The 7,908-nt window shown below is 40.1% G+C and overlaps 1 pseudogene; it reads left to right on the forward strand.

Moving 5' to 3' along the window:
• The first annotated feature begins 4,181 nt into the window (after positions 1-4,181).
• LOC117025958 (gamma-crystallin F-like) lies at positions 4,182-7,895 on the forward strand (annotated as a pseudogene).
• Positions 7,896-7,908: the final 13 nt, after the last annotated feature.

Here is a 7,908-nt window from a genome sequence, read left to right on the forward strand (position 1 = left end):
AGTCAACACTTTCTTTCAATCAACATTTTGTTCCACTGGATGAGCATTCTTTTATCCAGTTTAGTTCCTTGTCCCTAGAAGAGACCTTTCCATTTCATACTTGTTTTCATATCACAGTGCATTGATGGGCAATATTGGCATCTGCAGCAAAGGAGACAAAAGAACCCAGAAGTTTGTTTCTCAGACTGAAGCAGATTTCAGTTCCAATGTTCACTCCCTCTTCCTGGGTCCTTCCCTTTCTCCATTGATCTGCTTCCTTTCTGACAAAGGAAGAACGGAACCAGAATAAGTGAAACTTTATAAATGGATGATAAATCCTGATTGTACTAAGAAAATACTTTATAGGCTGGAATAATTTACTAATGGAGTTAAAATAAGAAGACATTGAGTGTAATTTTATCAATATGTCATGGAGACATAGTGGAATTCAGAGAACCAAGACTTGCTGTTCTAAGTTATTTTTCTATTATTTTGTTATTTATTGATGGCAACTCATCTGATAATACAAATCCAACAGTGGAATGATTAGATTGGTATATTTTGTAAGTCGAATACAGTCAACTCTTAATCTCACATGCAGTCCCTTTAAATTAAGGAAAGATCGCTTCTCAGCCTTTTGGCTAAGATCAAGTGTAAATTAAGGAAAGAAAGAAAATCAAACTAGCATTTATTAGAAGTCAGACACTATGCTAGGTGGGTTCCTTTTTCTCAATATCCTCATTTTACTGATGAGGAAATGGGAGGTTTGAAATCCATGATTTTCTTAATGCCTTCCACATAGCAAAATGTTCTACCATGAATCACCAGGTAAATAGAGCAATCAATTTCAGTGAGGAAAGGAAGTAACGGGCACGGTTATTAAACACCCAGTCTGCACCAGGCACTGTGCAAGGCAAATAGATACGATGTCTCACTGTCCCTGTTTTACAAAGAAGTGAAGACTTTGAAAGGCTTGTTGGTGTGCCCAAAGCCCCAAGTCTGTGCCTGGAAGAGCAAGGAGCCAGAACCAGGTGTTCCCGACTCCCAAGACCATTCTCACCTCACTACGCCATGCAGTAACTTGGGCTAAAGCTATTAGGCCAACAACATGCAGGTGTTTTACTGGAGCTAAGCTCTTAATGTAATGGGGACGACTATTCAAAACTACAAAGCTCATAGGCACAATTAAGACAAGGACATGGGAAAGGCATTTTTTTTTAATGCCCCTTTATAAGTGGAGGAACGTGTGATATCTCCTCTTCACTAATCAGTGCTCAAAGGCAGGCTGCATGTAGCTGGAGAGTTTCTGAGAAAGTAATTTAGAAAATGTTTCACTGCCTTCATTTTACACATATAAAATACAAAGTTGTAAATAAACTCTTGAATCCTGTGGACAGATCTACTTTCCTTTCTGCATTTCAGTCTCCTTTATCCCCTCTCCAATTTGACACTGTAATTGATTTGGCTAACATCTGACATAAACTTGTGAGTGAAAATAAGCAGTATCAGTGTATCACAAACAGTCCCTTGTGTGAAAGGAATACTACTTGTAAAGTTAAGCTATTATCAGTGTGTATTTGTTAAGAGTCAGATATTTCCATTTTCTCCTTCTATTGATTAAGTATAGCATTCAGCTCCTTTAGTGGCTAGGGCAAAGGGTTTTTCATGAAACTAATCAGTACACATAGCTTTTACTACAGTAACTCTTTATCTCTCAAGTGCTGTAAAGAAGTGATCGCCTCAACATTCAGAATCTTTCGTCAAAATTCTAGTTTCCATAACTGTGGAGAATTTAGTCAGTCAGCCTGACAGCATCTTTATAGCTACAAATATGCCAGGGTACAAATAATTGAACGTCAGAACAGACATCCTGGAATCTTTCTATTGGTCTCATCTTGTAAAAAAACACAAAAACAAACAAACAAAAAAAACCTGCCTGAACTGAGTTTTGAAAACCAACACCTGATTTAAAAACAAAAGAGCTTTCCTCTCTGATAAGTCTTTTTCTTTGCCTTTGGTCTATTAGCATAGCACTTTGTACACAAAGGGCAGCATGCAATATTTAGGTTTTTGCTGGGCATATTAATAAGTAGGTCATAGATTTCTCAAATTCTCCAGGTTTTATTTTTCAAATTCCATAAAAAGCTACCTTCATCCAGCTATGTGACAAACATTTTCAAATGTTTCTGCAAAATCTCAGGGCTTGCATCTTGAAGGGAACATCTCTCTCTTTTTGAATTCCTCTATAACTGAAATGCAGGGTTTTACTGTTTTCCCATATTTGGGACAAGAATTTATTCCTTGGACCTAGCAAAAAAGCCTATGGATGCGCCAGTAACATTGATAGAGCAGGAGGCATCTGGGGTCCCTATAGTTTAATTATCTTCCCTCCCAGGCCATATACATCGTTTATATTTCAGGCACCCCAGTTAGACCCCAATTTATCTGAATTTTTTGTTCTACAGTTGAAAAGGTGGAATGAATACAAAGAGGGAAAAACAGCTCTTGTGTATTAATGAGACCTGGTGTCCTCTTGTTAAACATTTGCACTCTGAATCTTATGCACAATACCCTCCGTAACCTTTTTTAAAAAAGAATTGTACAGTTTGTATTCAGCTCTCATTCCTTTTGACATTTCATCATTGGTGCTCAAGTTCAGGACCCCCAACTGTTCTTTCTCTTTTTCTACCATACTTATCATTTTTATCTTTTTAGCAGTTTCCTACACTTTTTCCTCATCATTACAACTCTTATAAAATGTGGTTATTCTACTAAATACTAGCATGTGATCCTGCTCAAAAATGATTAAGGCACTGATTTGGCCAGATTTGCCCAGAGTGGTTAAAGAGTCAAAAGTGAAATTTTTTAGCCAATTATTTTTCATGCTCTTTATAAAATCTGTAATAATGTCAACAGTGTTTGAAAAGTTAAGGGAGAAATTAAAAATCTTGTTTTTCTTTTAGATTTTTATTGTTTCTCTTCTTTAGTTTATTTGCTTTGTTTTTTTGCAAAAACAATAAATGATTTAAGAGAAGAATCAGAAAATATAGACAAGTAAACTAAGAAAATAAGGAACATATAATCTCACCTATATAGAGGCAACCACTGTTAATATCATATAGCATATTTTTGTCAGATTTCTTTCTATACACACATGCATACATATATAATTTCATGCCAATTTCTATACACATTTGTGTGCACACATATAATTTTAGTGTATCAAATCTGATTTTAAGAATTTATCTTTGACTATAAGGTCCATCTCACTAAATATTTTTAAATGACTCCATGGTTTTTAATTTATGGATGAATAGTTATTCGTAAAAAAATACTTTGTTGGTCTTCACGTTAGTTAAAAAGCTTCTTTATTACAAATAATACAGAGCAGCCAAGATTGAATAAAGATGGGTTTGAAAGTTAAAAAATCTTGAAGAACTGACAAAATTGTTTAAAAGCATAAAAGTTTGAAATATAACCCTTGGTTTAATAAATTTTCAAACTAGTGAGCAAAATGGTAACTGGCAATAATGATTTCCAACTGGCTTTAATTTTTTTTTTTTTTTAAAAACAATTTGGTTTTATCAGCTTAGTAGGAATTTTCCTAGTCTGTGGTCCCTCATCTCTCCCACACTCTCCTTGGATATGCCAGACAATTCTATGGGTTTAACCATTACCTCCATGAAGAAGTTTCCCAAGCCGACAGCACTGAATATATTCATCAAAGGTCTTTCAAGATCACTCTGCTCAGATAATCAACAACTCACCTTGATCCTGAGATACACCCATTTTATGTTCACTACAAAACAAAAGTTTGGTGTGAATATGTGTATTTTACAAAAGCAAAAAAAATGAAAAACATGTAAACTCTGTTTTCAGCAAAACTATGAGAAGGATAAAATATGAGAACATAAAGCTATACCTCAGGGGTGCTAGAAGTAGTAGACTCTGCCGAAGCTGTGCACGGAGAAGAAATGCAGCAGACGTGGAGAGTGCAAGAGGGTAGAGAATAGCACAAGGGGGCAGATCTTTGCAAATTCCAGCACCAATCTACTGCTTGTTACTCATGGACTCAAGAAAGTGACAATGCTAGATCTTTGCATAAAACAAAAGTTTCAAGACCAGGAGAAGGACAGGGTAGAGGTTAAACAGAAGGCAAACAGAAAAGACACCTGAGTGTCTTCTACCACCTTCTTGTGACGATGTACATGGCTGCTGAACAAGACCAGGCAAGGAATTATGGTGAGATAGTAGCCCAGCTTCTGGCTGGTGAGTAGTCACTTCCTTCCATCCTGCCTATAGCTCTTAATACATTTTAAGTTCTACTTTCAAATTGGAGAATATGGTTATATTTGGTCCCCCATCACTGTACACCAGCAACTTCTCACATTCCCGTTACCTCCTTGGCCACCCAAAGCATTTAGGTTTACTCCTTTACGTAGGTCAAGGTACTGTCTACAGAAAGAATTTTTATTTTTATTTTTTTTGCATGTAACTCTTTTATCCCAAATCTTCAGAAACCATTGATTCACATGCATGTTTTCCTTTTATGATTATGTTGATTAAACATCATTGGGCCTGCTTCGTACTAGGCACATTCAGCTAGATCCTTTGGAAGATACAAATATGTTTGAGACACTATCCATAACTCTAGAAGTTCAGAATCTAGAGGCAAACTTTCAGCTTCCAGAATGAAAATGCTATAACTGAAGTGCCATCACTGAGCAGAGAGAGGGAGAGTGGGAAAAATTATCTGAGGAAAGAAGAGACTTGTGCCTATAGAATGGAGGGTCATTCACATTTGTTGTCAAAACTTCAATTCAGTGTGGTTAATGGAACAAACAAGGCTAAGACCCACTTCCCACATTAGTCCTACCTTTATTTTTGCTGAGCCCTTCCGAGGAGCCTGAAAGGAAAACAGGACTACATGACTGCGTGAAACACACAGGAAATATTTTATTAGCTTCCAGATGGAGAAAAGGGTCCAGGAAAAATATTTCAGTAGAAATCCATGGCTCTCCTCAAAGAGCCCACTCTGGCACTCATGGCCCCCAGTCATGGTAGCGCCTGTAGTCCCCACTTTAAATGGCCTATGGGAAAGGCAAGTTCATTCACTGTCCCCCAACCCCCCGCCCAAAGTTCCACATTCTCACCCCAAGAAAATGCTCTTTAATCTAAACGCCTCACCCTGTATGTAGCCCTTTCTGACCTCAGACCTGGTCACTACCCTGCGTTGTTACTCAAAAGCAGATCATTCTGAAATTTAAAAAGAGAAAATATGTGATTAAGATTATTAACTCGGTTAAGTGCCTTGGCCCAGTTCCAATTTTCTGAATAAGTTTCATTTAAAAGCTCAAGGGGCACCAAGTGACAGTTTTAACCCTGGTTATCAATTCGAAAGCTCTAGAGAGTTTAAGAGGAAACATACAATAAGTCCCCCGTCTCAGCCCCACAGTCATTACATAGAAAAGAGAGAGACAAAGTCCTCTAGCCCTTTTGCGTTGTTCCTGCCAACGCAGCAGCCATCCTGCTTTGTAGACCCGCGGCGCCGCGGGCCCATCCTGCACTCTCTCCTTCCGTGCCAACCAGCCTTGGGGAAGGTGAGCCCAGCGCCCAGGCCGGGAGGGGCCCCTGCATACGGGGGCGGGACGAGGCCTCACCTCTGAGCCTCTCTCCCCTTCCCTTCCTTGCAGATCACCTTCTACCAGGACCACGGCTTCCAGGACAACTGCTACGAGTGCAGCAGCGACCACTCCAACCTGCAGCCCTACTTCAGCTGGGCAACTCGGTGCTCTTGGACAGCGGCTGCTGGATGCTGTATGAGCGCCCCGACTACCAGGGCCACCAGTACTTCCTGTGGCTCGGCAACTACCCCGACTACCAGCAGTGGATGAGCCACAGAGACTCGGTTCCCTCCTGCCGCCTCATCCCCCACGTGAGTCGTCCAGTTCCCTGCGTCCTTCTGTGCCCTCCCCTCACACCAGAGATACTGATGCAGTATTCATACTATGAAATGGTAGCCTTCTTTTTCTGGTTCTAACTATATTCTCTTTTCCTAGAAGTAATGCAATGCTTCTAACTGGAAATTTTATTTTACTTTGTTAAAATTAAACTCACTTCTACAGGGAACAGGTAGTTAGTGCATGGTGTTAGTTCAGAGTGTCTATGCAACAGGTGATGAATAAGTAACAGATCAACTTATTGTCAGATGGCCTTAAGCTAGTAAATTAGACTATTTCTCTTTCCTCATTTGTAAAATGGGGCTAATAAGAGTAGCTAATTCATAGAATTGTGATGAGGATGAAAGCACGGTACCTGGCACATGTCAAGCCACCCCCTCCCCAAAATATAAACTATGATTATTAACATCAAGGGTCTCTCAAGGCCTGCCTTTTGATTAGGCAAAACAAGTAACCAACAATGTGACACCAACAGCTCCTGCAGAGCCCACTCTTACCCAGCTAACGCCCCAGCAGCCCGGAATTCCAGTTAGTGATTCTGTAACTTGACTGTGACAGAGTCCTGGGAGAAATATACCACTTTCAGGAAGGTTGAAACCCCCTCGGAGGGTTAATGCCTGGATAGGACCCAGACTGGCATTAGGAGCCTGAAAATCTGGGCTTCCCCCTCTCCAGTCCAGACTCTTCTAATTACTGACCGCAAGCCCTGTCGGTAGTTTTTCATAAAAGAAGAAAGAGCTTATAATGGTCCTCCACAGGTGTCGGGCTGTGGTGAAGATCAAGTCAGAAAACATACACTTGAGTCCTTTACAAACCATGGATGACAGACACCTTATACTGCAGACTGAATTGCTTGTGAGAACCTTTCCTAAAGAGGATTTAATGGTGGAAGAAGAAAGACATTGAATGGGTACCTGCTGAGAAGGAAGATAAAAGAACAAGTACTCAAAAAGAGACTGACAGGATCTGTTTAGGACAAACAGCCTAACTTCGTGTTTTTCTAAAGGTTTTATACTCCTTTGACTCTGGACAGGCCTCCCTCACCATCTGGAACTTCCATTTTTGTTTATTATCCAAAGCAGATTCACAGGAGCACATATTACAACTGAGAACTGAACCTAATCTTTATGATGTTTCTTGCTTCTCAGGATTTTAGAGTAGGTCTGCTTAAAGCAGAAAGGAAGGGATTACGGATTGCCTGGTCTGAACTCTTTTCCAGGTTTGCCACCAATCGGTGACCTCATATGGGGGAAAAGAAATTCAACTTCCTTTTCCCTTACCTTCTTCTAATGTTATTGAGATTCAGACTGATACCCTTTTCCCAGGGATCTTTTCTTTTTGTAAATTAAATACTTAATTATTTTTATGTCATACAAGAAGCATCTCAGTCCACCACAAGCCTATGAAGAAGAGAGCAAAAAATGTATAAAAATATTACTTAAGAATGGTACTAAATAGAGCCCATGCATAGTTCGTGTAGCTTTTGGCCCTAGAAAACTCTAGGGAGCACCATTTATATCTTGATCTATGTGAATGATACCCCCTTCAGTTTTGCATGGTAAAACCTACCCAAATGCATACAGTGGTCCTGGTGTTGGCTATCTTTTTCATTTGTCACATTTGAAATAGAAAAGATAAAGACATGGCCATCCCCCCAGGTCTGTGTGTGATTGGTTGCTAAACGCTAGGTTTTCTGACTTTTCTGACTTTTGCTGATTGCCGAATCCACAGAGCAGCTCCCACAGGATCAGACTCTACGAGAGGGAAGGTTGTAGAGGCCAGATGGTGGAGTTCACTGAGGACTGCTCCTCGCTTCATGACGGCTTCCAGTTCAATGAGATCCACTGCTTCAACATGCTGCAGGGCTAGTGGGTCCTCTATGAGATGCTCAACTACCGGGGGCGGCAGTACCTGCTGAGGCCGGGGTGGGATTTTCCTCCAGGAGAACCTCTCTAGGATCCTACCTGCT

Source organism: Rhinolophus ferrumequinum, chromosome 8 (genome assembly GCF_004115265.2).
Source record: "Rhinolophus ferrumequinum isolate MPI-CBG mRhiFer1 chromosome 8, mRhiFer1_v1.p, whole genome shotgun sequence".
Lineage (NCBI taxonomy): Eukaryota > Metazoa > Chordata > Mammalia > Chiroptera > Rhinolophidae > Rhinolophus > Rhinolophus ferrumequinum.